This window comes from Macaca mulatta, chromosome 5 (assembly GCF_049350105.2).
Source record: "Macaca mulatta isolate MMU2019108-1 chromosome 5, T2T-MMU8v2.0, whole genome shotgun sequence".
NCBI lineage: Eukaryota > Metazoa > Chordata > Mammalia > Primates > Cercopithecidae > Macaca > Macaca mulatta.
The window spans coordinates 93,449,506-93,464,642 of NC_133410.1; positions in this window are offsets into that span (position 1 = coordinate 93,449,506).

Genomic DNA, 15,137 nt, shown 5'->3' on the forward strand with positions numbered 1-15,137 from the left:
CTTACTCTTTGTTTTCGGAGGATGTTTCCTTTGGCCCTATAGTCTTCAAAGCGATCCGAAATATCTGTTCTCAGATTCCAGTGAAATAAGGCTATGAAACAGATCCACGAAACACAGATGTAACTCTGTGAGTGGAAGGCACAGAACACTAAGCGGCTTCTCAGAAAGCTTCTTACCAGATTTCATCTGAGGATATTTCCTTTTTCACCAGAGCCCTCTAGGGTCTTCCAAATATCACTTTGCCAATTCCACAAGAACTGTCTTAGCCAAAGGCTTCTTGAGGGGAAAGCTGTAACTCTGTGAGATGATTTCACAGAACACAAAGTAGTTTCTCAGAAAGCTTCTTTCTCTTTGTTATCGGAGGATATTTTCTTTGCCCCTATAGTCTTCAAAGGGATCTGAAATATCTGTCCTCAGATTCCACAGAAATAAGGCTAGCAAAGAGATCCAAGAAATACAGATGTAACTCTGTGAGATGAATTAAAAGAACACTGAGCAGTTTCTCCGAAAGCTTCTTTCCAGATTTCATCTGAGGATATTTCCTTTTTCACCGTAGCCCTCTATGGGCTTCCAAATATCACTTTGCCAATTCCACAAGAACTGTCTTAGCGAAAGTCCTTTTGGGGGCAAAGCTGCAACTCTGTGAGATGATTTCAGAGAACACAAAGAAGATTCTCAGAAATCTTCTTTCTCTTTGTTATCGGAGGATATTTCCTTTGGCCCTACAGTTTTCAAAGGGATCCGAAATATCGGTTCTCAGATTCCACAGAAATAAGGCTAACAAAGGGATCCATGAAATACAGATGTAACTCTGTGAGATGAATTAGCAGAACACTAAGTATTTTCTGAGAAACCTTCTTTCTAGATTTTATCTGAGGATATTTCCTTTTTCACCATAGCCCTATATGGGCTTCCAAATATCACTTTGACAATACCCCAAGAACTGTCTTAGCGAAAGGCTTCTTGAGGGGAAAGCTGTAAGTCTGTGAGATGATTTCATGGAACCCAAAGAAGTTTCTCAGAAAGCTTCTTTCTCTTTGTTATCAGTGGATATTTCCTTTGGACCTATAGATCCCAAAGGGATGAGAAATATCTGTTCTCAGATTCCACAGAAATAAGGCTAGCAAAGAGATCCACGAAATACAGATGTAACTCTGTGAGATGAATTAACAGAACACTAAGCAGTTTCTCAGAAAGCTTCTTTCCAGATTTCATCTGAGGATATTTCCTTTTTCACCATAGCCCTCTATGGGCTTCCAAATATCACTTTGCCAATTCCACAAGAAGTGTCTTAGCGAAAGGCTTCTTGAGGGAAAAGCTGTAACTCTGTGAGATGATTTCACGGAACACAAAGAAGTTTCCCAGATAGCTTCTTTCTCTTTGTTATCGGAGGATATTTCCTTTGGCCCTATAGTCTTCAAAGGGATCAGAAATATCGGTTCTCAGATTGCACAGAAATAAGGCTAGCAAAGAGATCCACGAAATACATATGTACCTCTGTGAGATGAATTAACAGAACACTGAGCAGTTTCTCAGAAAGCTTCTTTCCAGATTTCATCTGAGGATATTTCCATTTTCACCGTAGCCCTCTATGGGCTTCCAAATATCACTTTGCCAATTCCACAAGAATTGTCTTACCTAAAGGATTCTTGAGGGGAAAGCTGTAACTCTGTGAGATGATTTCACAGAACACAAAGAAGTTTCTCAGAAAGCTTCTTTCTCTTTGTTATGGGAGGATATTTCCTTTGTCACTATAGTCTTCAAAGGGATCCGAAATATCTGTTCTCAGATTCCACAGAAATAAGGCTAGCAAAGAGATCCACGAAATACAGATGTAACTCTGTGAGATGAATTAACAGAACACTAAGCAGTTTCTCAGAAAGCTTCTTTCCAGATTTCAACTGAGGATATTTCCTTTTTCACTATAGCCCTCTATGGGCTGCCAAATATCACTTTGCCAATTCCACAAGAACTGTCTTAGCGAAAGGCTTCTTGAGTGGAAAGCTAAAACTCTGTGAGCTGATTTCACGGAACACAAAGAAGTTTCTCAGAAAGCTTCTTTCTCTTTGTTATCGGAGGATATTTCCTTTGGCCCTATAGTCTTCAAAGGGATCCGAAATATCTCTTCTCAGATTCCACAGAAATAAGGCTAGCAAAGAGATCCACGAAATACAGATGTAACTGTGTGAGATGAATTAACAGAACACTAAGCAGTTTCTCAGAAAGCATCTTCCCAGTTTTCATCTGAGGATAATTTCTTTTTCACCATAGCCCTCGATGGGCTTCCTAATATCACTTTGCCAATACCACAAGAACTGTCTTAGCGAAAGGCTTCTTGAGGGGAAAGCTGTAACTCTGAGAGATGATTTCACAGAACACAAAGAAGTTTCTCAGAAAGCTGCTTTCTCTTTGTTATCGGAACATATTTCTTTTGGCCCTATAGTCTTCAAAGGGATCAGAAATATCTGTTCTCAGATTCCACAGAAATAAGGCTAGCAAAGAGATCCACGAAATACAGATGTAACCCGCTTAGATGAATTAACAGAACACTAAGCAGTTTCTCAGAAAGCTTCTTTCTCTTTGTTATCGGAGGATATTTCCTTTGGCCCTATATTCTTCAAAGGGATCCGAAATATCTGTTCTCAGATTCCACAGAAATAAGTCTAGCAAGGAGATCCACGAAATACAGATGTAACTCGCTTAGATGAATTAACAGAACACTAAGCAGTTTCTCAGAAAGCTTCTTTCCAGATTTTGTGAGGATATTTCTTTTTTTCCACAGCCCTCTGTGGGCTTCCAAATATCACTTTGCCAATTCCACAAGAACTGTCTTAGCGAAAGGCTTCTTGAGGGGAAAGCTGTAACTCTGTGAGATGATTTCACAGAACACAAGGAAGTTTCTCAGAAAGCTTCTTTCTCTTTGTTATCGGAGGATATTTCCTTTGGCCCTATAATCTTCAAAGGGATCCGAAATATCTGTTCTCGGATTCCACAGATATAAGTCTAGCAAAGACATCCACGAAATACAGATATAACTCTGTGAGATGAATGAAGAGAAACCTAAGCAGTTTCTCAGAAAGCTTCTTTCCAGCTTTCATCTGAGGATATTTCCTTTTTCACCATAGCCCTCTATGGGCTTCCAAATATCACTTTGCCAATTCCACAAGAACTGTCTTAGCGAAAGGCTTCTTGAGGGGAAAGCTGTAACTCTGTGAGATGATTTCACAGAACACAAAGAAGTGTCTCAGAAAGCTTCTTTCTCTTTGTTATCGGAGGATATTTCCTTTGGCCCTATAGTCTTCAAAGGGATCTGAAATATCTGTTCTCAGATTCCACAGAAATAAGGCTAGCAAAGAGATCCACGAAATACAGATGTAACTCTGTGAGATGAATGAACAGAACACTAAGCAGTTTCTCAGAAAGCTTCCTTCCAGATTTCATCTGAGGATATTTCCATTTTCACCATAGCCCTCTATGGGCTTCCAAATATTACTTTGCCAATTCCACAAGAAATGTCTTAGCGAAAGGCTTCTTGAGGGGAAAGCTGTAACTCTGTGAGATGATTTCACAGATCACAAAGAAGTTTCTCCGAAAGCTTCTTTCTCTTTGATATCGGAGGATATTTTCTTTGGCCCTATAGTCTTCAAAGGGATTCCAAATATCCGTTCTCAGATTCCACAGAAATACGGCTAGCAAAGAGATCCACGAAATACAGATGTAACTCTGTGAGATGAATTAACAGAACACTAAGCAGATTCTCAGAAAGCTTCTTTCCAGATTTCATCTGAGGATATATCCTTTTTCAGCATAGCCCTCTAAGGGCTTCCAAATATCACTTTGCCAGTTCCACAAGAACTGTCTTAGCGACAGGCTTCTTGAGGGAAAAGCTGTAACTCTGTGAGATGATTTCAAACACAAAGAAGTTTCTCAGAAAGCTTCTTTCTCTTTGTTATCGGAGGATATTTCCTTTGGCCCAATAGCCTTCAAAGGGATCCGAAATATCTGTTCTCAGATTCCACAGAAATAAGGCTAGGAAAGAGATCCACGAAATACAGATGTAACTCTGTGAGATGAATTAACAGAAAACTAAGCAGTTTCTCATAAAGCTTCTTTCCAGATTTCATCTGAGGATATTTCCTTTCTCACCATAGTCCTCTATGGGCTTCCAAATATCACTTTGCCAATTCCACAAGAAATCTCTCAGCGAAAGGCGTCTTGAGCGGAACGCTGTAACTCTGTGGGATGATTTCACAGAACACAAAGAAGTTTCTCAGAAAGCTTCTTTCCCTTTGTTATCGCAGGATATTTCCTTTGGCCCTATAGTCTTCAAAGGGATCCGAAATATCTGTTCTCAGATTCCACGGAAATAAGGCTAGGAAAGAGATCCACGAAATACAGATGTAACTCTGTGAGATGAATTAACAGAGCACTAAGCAGTTTCTCAGACAACTTCTTTCCAGATTTCATCTCAGGATATTTCCTTTTTCACCATAGCCCTGTTTGGGCTTCCAAATATCACTTTGCCAATTCCACAAGAACTGTCTTAGCGAGAGGGTGCTAGAGGGGAAAGCTGTAACTCTGTGAGATGATTTCACAGAACACAAAGAAGTTTCTCAGAAAAATTCTTTCTCTTTGTTTTCGGAGGATATTTCCTTTGGCCCTATAGTCTTCAAAGGAATCCCAAATATCCGTTCTCAGATTCCACAGAAATAAGGCTAGCAAGAGATCTACGAAATACAGATGTAACTCTGTGAGATAAATTAACAGAACATTAAGCAGTTTCTCAGAAAGCTTCCTTCCAGATTTCATCTGAGGATATTTCCTTTTTCACCATAGCCCTCTCTGGGCTTCCAAATATCACTTTCCCAATTACACAAGAACAGTCTTAGCGAAAGGCTTCTTGAGGGAAAAGCTGTAACTCTGTGAGATGATTTCACGGAACACAAAGAAGTTTCTGAGAAAGCTTCTTTCTCTTTGTTATCGGAGGATATTTCCTTTGGACCTATAGTCTTCAAAGGGTTCCAAAATATCTGTTCTCAGATTCCACAAAAATAAGGCTTGCAAAGTGATCCACGGAATACAGATGTAATTCTGTGAATGGAAGTCACAGAACACTAAGCAGTTTCTCAGAAAGCTTCTTTCCACATTTCATCTCAGGATATTTCCTTTTTCAACATTGCCCTCTATGGGCTTCCAAATATCACTTTGCCAATTCCACAAGAACTATCTTAGCGAAAGGCTTCTTGAGGGAAAAGCTGTAACTCTGTGAGATGATTTCAAACACAAAGAAGTTTCTCAGAAAGCTTCTTTCTCTTTGTTATCGGAGGATATTTCCTTTGGCCCTATAGTCTTCAAAGGGATCGGAAATATCTGTTCTCACATTCCACAGAAATAAGGCTAGCAAAGAGATCCAAGAAATACGGATGTAACTCTGTCAGATGAATTAACAGAACACTAAGCAGTTTCTCAGAAAGCTTCTTTCCAGATTTCATCTGAGGATATTTCCTTTTTCAACATAGCTCTCCATGGGCTTCCAAATATCACTTTGTCAATTCCAAAAGAACTGTCTTAGCGAAAGACTTCCTGAGGGGAAAGCTGTAACTCTGTGAGATGACTTCACAGAACACAAGGAAGTTTCTCAGAAAGCTTCTTTCTCTTTGTTATCGGAGGATATTTCCTTTGGCCCTATAGCCTTCAAAGGGATCCGAAATATCTGTTCTCAGATTCCACAGAAATAAGGCTAGGAAAGAGATCCACGAAATACAGATGTAACTCTGTGAGATGAATTAACAGAACACTAAGCAGTTTCTCAGAAAGCTTCTTTCCAGATTTCATCTGTGGATATTTCCCTTTTCACCATAGTCCTCTATGGGCTTCCAAATATCACTTTGCCAATTCCACAAGAAATCTCTCAGCGAAAGGTGTCTTGAGGGGAACGCTGTAACTCTGTGTGATGATTTCATGGAACACAATGAAGTTTCTCAGAAAGCTTCTTTCTCTTTGTTATCGGAGGATATTTCCTTTGGCCCTATAGCCTTCAAAGGGATCCGAAATCCCTGTTCTCAGATTCCACAGAAATAAGGCTAGCAAAGAGATCCACGAAATACAGATGTAACCCGCTTAGATGAATTAACAGAACACTAAGCAGTTTCTCAGAAAGCTTCTTTCCAGATTTCATCTGAGCATATTTCCCTTTTCACCATAGCCCTCTATGGGCTTCCAAATATCACTTTGCCAATTCCACAAGAACTGTCTTAGCGAAAGGCTTCTTGAGAGGAAAGCTGTAACTCTGTGAGATGATTTCATGGAACCCAAAGAAGTTTCTCAGAAAGCTTCTTTCTCTTTGTTATCAGTGGATATTTCCTTTGGACCTATAGTTCCCAAAGGGATGAGAAATATCTGTTCTCAGATTCCACAGAAATAAGGCTAGCAAAGAGATCCACGAAATACAGATGTAACTCTGTGAGATGAATTAACAGAACACTAAGCAGTTTCTCAGAAAGCTTCTTTCCAGATTTCATCTGAGGATATTTCCTTTTTCAGCATAGCCCTCTATGGACTTCCAAATATCACTTTGCCAATTCCACAGGAAGTGTCTTAGCGAAAGGCTTCTTGAGGGGAAAGCTGCAACTCTGTGAGATTGTTTCACAGAACACAAAGAAGTTTCTCAGAAAGCTTCTTTCTCTATGTTATCGGAGGATATTTCCTTGGCCCTCCAGTCTTCAAAGGGATCCGAAATATCTGGTATCAGATTCCACAGAAATAAGGCTAGCAAAGAGATCCACGAAATACTGATGTAACTCTGTGAGTGGAAGTCACAGAACACTAAGCAGTTTCTCAGAAAGCTTCTTTCCAGATTTCATCTGAGGTTATTTCCTTTTTCACCCGAGCCCTCTATGGGCTTCCAAATATCACTGTGCCATTTCAACAAGAACTGTCTTAGCGAAAGGCTTCTTGAGGGGCAAGCTGTAACTCTGTGACATGATTTCACAGAACACAAAGAAGTTTCTCAGAAACCTTCTTTCTCTTTATTATCGGAGGATATTTCCTTTGGCCCTATAGTCTTCAAAGGGGTCCGAAATATCTGTTCTCAGATTCCACAGAAATAAGGCTAGCAAAGAGATCCACGAAATACAGATGAAACTCTGTGAGATGAAGGAACAGAACACTAAGCAGTTCCTCAGAAAGCTTCTTTCCAGATTTCATCTGAGGATATTTCCTTTTACACCATAGCCCTCTACGGGCTTCCAAATATCACTTTGCCAATTCCACAAGAACTGTCTTAGCGAAAGGCTTCTTGAGGGTTAAGCTGTAACTCTGTGAGATGATTTCACAGAGCACAAAGAATTTTCTCAGAAAGCTTCTTTCTCTTTGTTATCGGAGGATATTTCCTTTGGCCCTATAGTCTTCAAAGGGATCTGAAATATCCGTTCTCAGATTCCACAGAAATAAGGCTAGCAAAGAGATCCACGAAACACAGATGTAATTCTGTGAGATGAATTAACGGAACATTAAGCAGTTTCTCAGAAAGCTTCTTTCCAGATGTCATCTGAGGATATTTCCATTTTCACCTTAGCCCTCTATGGGCTTCCAAATATCACTTTGCCAATTCCACAAGAACTGTCTTAGCGAAAGGCTTCTTGAGGGGAAAGCTGTAACTCTGTGAGATGATTTCTCAGAACACAAAGAAGTTTCTCAGAAAGCTTCTTTCTCTTTGTTATGGGAGGATATTTCCTTTGGCCCTATAGTCTTCAAAGGGATCCCAAATATCCGTTCTCAGATTCCACAGAAATACGGCTAGCGAAGAGATCCACGAAATACAGATGTAACTCTGTGAGATGAATTAACAGAACACTGAGCAGTTTTTCAGAAAGCTTCTTTCCAGATTTCATCTGAGTATATTCCCTTTTTCACCGTAGCCCTCAATGGGTTTCCAAATATCACTTGGCCAATTCCACAAGAACTGTCTTAGCGAAAGGCTTCTTGAGGGGAAAGCTGTAACTCAGAGAGATGATTTCACAGAACACTAAGAAGTTTCTCAGAAAGCTCTTTCTCCTTGTTATCGGAGGATATTTCCTTTGGCCCTATAGTCTTCAAAGGGATAAGAAATATCTGTTCTCAGATATCCACAGAAATAAGGCTAACAAAGGGATCCATGAAATACAGATGTAACTCTGTGAGATGAATTAGCAGAACACTAAGTATTTTCTGAGAAATCTTCTTTCCAGATTTTATCTGAGGATATTTCCTTTTTCACCATAACCCACTATGGGCTTCCAAATATCACTTTGACAATTCCCCAAGAACTGTCTTAGCGAAAGGCTTCTTGAAGGGAAAGCTGTAAGTCTGTGAGATGATTTCATGGAACCCAAAGAAGTTTTTCAGAAAGCTTCTTTCTCTTTGTTATCAGTGGATATTTCCTTTGGACCTATAGTTCCCAAAGGGATGAGAAATATCTGTTCTCAGATTCCACAGAAATAAGGCTAGCAAAGAGATCCACGAAATACAGATGTAACTCTGTGAGATGAATTAACAGAACACTAAGCAGTTTCTCAGAAAGCTTCTTTCCAGATTTCGTCTGAGGATATTTCCTTTTTCAGCATAGCCCTCTATGGACTTCCAAATATCACTTTGCCAATTCCACAGGAAGTGTCTTAGCGAAAGGCTTCTTGAGGGAAAAGCTGTAACTCTGTGAGATGATTTCACGGAACACAAAGAAGTTTCCCAGAAAGCTTCTTTCTCTTTGTTATCGGAGGATATTTCCTTTGGCCCTATAGTCTTCAAAGGGATCCGAAATATCTGTTCTCAGATTGCACAGAAATAAGGCTAGCAAAGAGATCCACGAAATACAGATGTAACTCTGTCAGATGAATTAACAGAACACTAAGCAGTTTCTCAGAAAGCTTCTTTCCAGATTTCATCTGAGGATATTTCCATTTTCACCGTAGCCCTCTATGGGCTTCCAAATATCACTTTGCCAATTCCACAAGAATTGTCTTACCTAAAGGATTCTTGAGGGGACAGCTGTAACTCTGTGAGATGATTTCACAGAACACAAAGAAGTTTCTCAGAAAGCTCCTTTCTCTTTGTTATGGGAGGATATTTCCTTTGTCACTATAGTCTTCAAAGGGATCCGAAAAATCTGTTCTCAGATTCCACAGAAATAAGGCTAGCAAAGAGATCCACGAAATACAGATGTAACTCTGTGAGATGAATTAACAGAACACTAAGCAGTTTCGCAGAAAGCTTCTTTCCAGATTTCATCTGAGGATATTTCCTTTTTCACCATAGCCCTCTATGGGCTGCCAAATATCACTTTGCCAATTCCACAAGAACTGTCTTAGCGAAAGGCTTCTTGAGTGGAAAGCTAAAACTCTGTGAGCTGATTTCACGGAACACAAAGAAGTTTCTCAGAAAGCATCTTTCTCGTTGTTATCGGAGGATATTTCCTTTGGCCCTATAGTCTTCAAAGGGATCCGAAATATCTGTTCTCAGATTCCAGAGAAATAAGGCTGGCAAAGAGATCCACGAAATACAGATGTAACTGTGTGAGAGGAATTAACAGAACACTGGGCAGTTTCTCAGAAATCATCTTCCCAGATTTCATCTGAGGTTAATTTCTTTTTCACCATAGCCCTCTATGGGCTTCCAAATATCACTTTGCCAATTCCACAAGAACTGTCTTAGCGAAAGTCTTCTTGAGGGGAAAGCTGTAACTCTCTGAGATGATTTCACAGAACACAAAGTAGTTTCTCAGAAAGCTTCTTTCTCTTTGTTATCGGAACATATTTCTTTTGGCCCTATAGTCTTCAAAGGGATCAGAAATATCTGTTCTCAGATTCCACAGAAATAAGGCTAGCAAAGAGATCCACGAAATACAGATGTAACCCGCTTAGATGAATTAATAGAACACTAAGCATTTTCTCAGAAAGCTTCTTTCCAGATTACATATGAGGATATTTCCCTTTTCACCATAGCCCTCTATGGGCTTCCAAATATCACATTGCCAATTCCACAAGAACTGTCTTAGCGAAAGTCTTCTTGAGTGGAAAGCTGTAACTCTGTGAGATGATTTCATGGAACGCAAAGAAGTTTCTCAGAAAGCTTCTTATTTTTGTTTTCAGAGGATATTTCCTTTGGATCTATAGTTCTCAAAGGGATGAGAAATATCTGGTCTCAGATTCCACAGAAATAAGGCTAGCAAAGAGATCCACGAAATACAGATGTAACTCTGTCAGATGAATTAACAGAACACTAAGCAGTTTCTCAGAAAGCTTCTTCCCAGCTTTCATCTGAGGATATTTCCTTTTTCACCATAGCCCTCTATGGGCTTCCAAATATCACTTTGCCAATTCCACAAGAACTGTCTTAGCGAAAGGCTTCTTGAGGGGAAAGCTGTAACTCTGTGAGATGATTTCACAGAACACAAAGAAGTTTCTCAGAAAGCTTCTTTCTCTTTGTTATCGGAGGATACTTACTTTGTCCCTATAGTCTTCGAAGGGATCCGAAATATCTGTTCTCAGAATCCACAGAAATAAGGCTAGCAAAGAGATCCACGATATGCAGATGTAACTCTGTGAGATGAATTAACAGAACACTAAGCAGTTTCTCAGAAAGCTTCTTTCTCTTTGTTATCGGAGGATATTTCCTTCGGCCCTATAGTCTTCAAAGGGATCCGAAATATCTATTCTCAGATTCCACAGAAATAAGGCTAGCAAGGAGATCCACGAAATACAGATGTAACTCGCTTAGATGTATTAACAGAACACTAAGCACTTTCTCCGAAGGCTTCTTTCCAGATTTCATCTGAGGATATTTCCCTTTTCACCGTAGCCCTCTAGGGGCTTCCAAATATCACTTCGCCAATTCTACAAGAACTGTCTTAGCGAAAGGCTTCTTGAAGTGAAAGCTGTAACTCTGTGAGAAGATTTCAGGGAACACAAAGAAGTTTCTCAGAAAGCTTCTTTCTCTTTGTTATCGGAGGATATTTCCTTTGGCCCTATAGTTCAAAAGGGATGAGAAATATCTGTTCTCAGATTCCTCAGAAATAAGGCTAGCAAAGAGATCCACGAAATACAGATGTAACTCTGTGAGATGAGTCAACAAAACACTAAGCAGTTTCTCAGAAAGCTTCTTTCCAGATTTCATCTGAGGATATTTCCTTTTTCAACATAGCCCTCTATGGGCTTCCAAATATCACTTTGCCAATTCCACAAGAACTGTCTTAGCGAAAGGCTTCTTGAGGGGAAAGCTGTAACTCTGTGAGATGATTTCACAGAACACAAAGAAATTTCTCAGAAAGCTTCTTTGTCTTTGTTATCTGAGGATACTTCCTTTGGCCCTATAGTCTTCAAAGGGATCCGAAATATCTGTTCTCAGATTCCACAGAAATAAGTCTAGCAAAGAGATCCACGAAATACAGATGTAACTCTGTGAGTGGAAGTCACACATCACTGAGCATTTTCTCAGAAAGCATCTTTCCAGATTTCATCTGAGGATATTTCCTTTTTCACCATAGCCCTCTATGGGCTTCCAAATATCACTTTTAAAATTCCACAAGAACTGTCTTAGCGAAAGGCTTCTTGAGGGGAAAGCTGTAACTCTGTGAGATGATTTCACAGAACACAAAGAAGTTTCTCAGAAAGCTTCTTTGTCTTTGTTATCGGAGGATATTTCCTTGGCCCTCCAGTCTTCAAAGGGATCCGAAATATCTGTTCTCAGATTCCACAGAAATAAGGCTAGCAAAGAGATCCACGAAATACAGATGTAACTCTGTGAGTGGAAGTCACAGAACACTAAGCAGTTTCTCAGAAAGCTTCTTTCCAGATTTTCTGAGGATATTTCTTTCTTTCCACAGCCCTCTGTGGGCTTCCAAATATCACTTTGCCAATTCCACAAGAACTGTCTTAGCGAAAGGCTTCTTGAGGGGAAAGCTGTAACTCTGTGAGATGATTTCACAGAACACAAGGAAGTTTCTCAGAAAGCTTCTTTCTCTTTGTTATCGGAGGATATTTCCTTTGGCCCTATAGCCTTCAAAGGGATCCGAAATATCTGTTCTCGGATTCCACAGATATAAGTCTAGCAAAGACATCCACGAAATACAGATATAACTCTGTGAGATGAATGAAGAGAAACCTAAGCAGTTTCTCAGAAAGCTTCTTTCCAGCTTTCATCTGATTATATTTCCTTTTTCACCATAGCCCTCTATGGGCTTCCAAATATTACTTTGCCAATTCCACAAGAACTGTCTTAGCGAAAGGCTTCTTGAGGGGAAAGCTGTAACTCTGTAAGATGATTTCACAGAACACAAAGAAGTTTCTCCGAAAGCTTCTTTCTCTTTGTTATCGGAGGATATTTTCTTTGGCCCTATAGTCTTCAAAGGGATCCCAAATATCCGTTCTCAGATTCCACAGAAATACGGCTAGCAAAGAGATCCACGAAATACAGATGTAACTCTGTGCGATGAATTAACAGAACACTAAGCAGATTCTCAGAAAGCTTCTTTCCAGATTTAATCTGAGGATATATCCTTTTTCAGCATAGCCCTGTATGGGTTTCCAAACATCACTTTGCCAATTCCACAAGAACTGTCTTAGCGAAAGGCTTCTTGAGGGAAAAGCTGTAACTCTGTGAGATGATTTCAAACACAAAGAAGTTTCTCAAAAAGCTTCTTTCTCTTTGTTATCGGAGGATATTTCCTTTGGCCCTATAGTCTTCAAAGGGATCCGAAATATCTGTTCTCACATTCCACAGAAATAAGGCTAGCAAAGAGATCCACGAAATACAGATGTAACTCTGTCAGATGAATTAACATAACACTAAGCAGTTTCTCATAAAGCTTCTTTCCAGATTTCATCCGAGGATATTTCCTTTTTCACCATAGTCCTCTATGGGCTTCCAAATATCATTTTGCCAATTCCACAAGAAATGTCTGAGCGAAAGGCGTCTTGAGGGGAAAGCTGCAACTCTGTGTGATTGTTTCACAGAATACAAAGAAGTTTCTCAGAAAGCTTCTTTCTGTATGTTATCGGAGGATATTTCCTTGGCCCTCCAGTCTTCAAAGGGATCCGAAATATCTGTTCTCAGATTCCACAGAAATAAGGCTAGCAAAGAGATCCACGAAATACAGATGCAACTCTGTGAGTGGAAGTCACAGAACACTAAGCGGTTTCTCAGAAAGCTTCTTTCCAGCTTTCATCTGAGGATATTTCCTTTTTCACCATAGCCCTCTATGGGCTTCCAAATATCACTTCGCCAATTCTACAAGAACTGTCTTAGCGAAAGGCTTCTTGAAGTGAAAGCTGTAACTCTGTGAGAAGATTTCAGGGAACACAAAGAAGTTTCTCAGAAAGCTTCTTTCCCTTTGTTATCGCAGGTTATTTCCTTTGGCCCTATAGTCTTCAAAGGGATCCGAAATATCTGTTCTCAGATTCCACAGAAATAAGGCTAGGAAAGAGATCCACGAAATACAGATGTAACTCTGTGAGATGAATTAACAGAACACTAAGCAGTTTCTCAGACAACTTCTTTCCAGATTTCATCTCAGGATATTTCCTTTTTCAGCATAGCCCTCTATGGGCTTCCAAATATCACTTTGCCAATTCCACAAGAACTGTCTTAGCGAGAGGGTGCTAGAGGGGAAAGCTGTAACTCTGTGAGATGATTTCACAGAACACAAAGAAGTTTCTCAGAAAACTTTTTTCTCTTTGTTTTCGGAGGATATTTACTTTGGCCCTATAGTCTTCAAAGGAATCCCAAATATCCGTTCTCAGATTCCACAGAAATAAGGCTAGCAAGAGATCTACGAAATACAGATGTAACTCTGTGAGATGAATTAACAGAACACTAAGCAGTTTATCAGAAAGCTTCTCTCCAGATTTCATCTGAGGATATTTCCTTTTTCACCATAGCCCTCTCTGGGCTTCCAAATATCACTTTGCCAATTATACAAGAACAGTGTTAGCGAAAGGCTTCTTGAGGGAAAAGCTGTAACTCTGTGAGATGATTTCACGGAACACAAAGAAGTTTCTCAGAAAGCTTCTTTCTCTTTGTTATCGGAGGATATTTCCTTTTGCCCTATAGTCTTCAAAGGGATCCGAAATATCTGTTCTCACATTCCACAGAAATAAGGCTAGCAAAGAGATCCACGAAATACAGATGTAAATCTGTCAGATGAATTAACAGAACACTAAGCAGTTTCTCAGAAAGCTTCTTTCCAGATTTAATCTGAGGATATTTCCTTTTTCAACCTAGCCCTCCACGGGCTTCCAAATATCACTTTGCCAATTCCACAAGAACTGTCTTAGCGAAAGGCTTCTTGAGGGGAAAGCTGTAACTCCGTGAGATGATTTCACAGAAAACAAAGAAGTTTCTCAGAAAGCTTCTTTCTCTTTGTGATCGGAGGATATTTCCTTTGGCCCTATAATCTTCAAAGGGATCCGAAATATCTGCTCTCAGATTCAACAGATATAAGGCTAGCAAAGACATCCACGAAATACAGATATAACTCTGTGAGATGAATGAAGAGAACCCTAAGCAGTTTCTCAGAAAGCTTCTTTCCAGCTTTCATCTGAGGATATTTCCTTTTTCACCATAGCCCTCTATGGGCTTCCAAATATCACTTTGCCAATTCCACAAGAACTGTCTTAGCGAAAGGCTTCTTGAGGGGAAAGCTGTAACTCTGTGAGATGATTTCACAGAACACAAAGAAGTGTCTCAGAAAGCTTCTTTCTCTTTGTTATCGGAGGATATTTCCTTTGGCCCTATAGACTTCAAAGGGATCCGAAATATCTGTTCTCAGATTCCACAGAAATAAGGCTAGCAAAGAGATCCACGATATACAGATGTAACTATGTTAGATGAATGAACAGAACACTAAGCAGTTTCTGAGAAAGCTTCTTTCCAGATTTCATCTGAGGATATTTCCATTTTCACCGTAGCCCTCTATGGGCTTCCAAATATCACTTTGCCAATTCCACAAGAATTGTCTTACCTAAATGATTCTTGAGGGAAAAGCTGTAACTCTGTGAGATGATTTCACAGAACACAAAGAAGTTTCTCAGAAAGCTTCTTTCTCTTTGTTATGGGAGGATATTTCCTTTGTCACTATAGTCTTCAAAGGGATCCGAAATATCTGT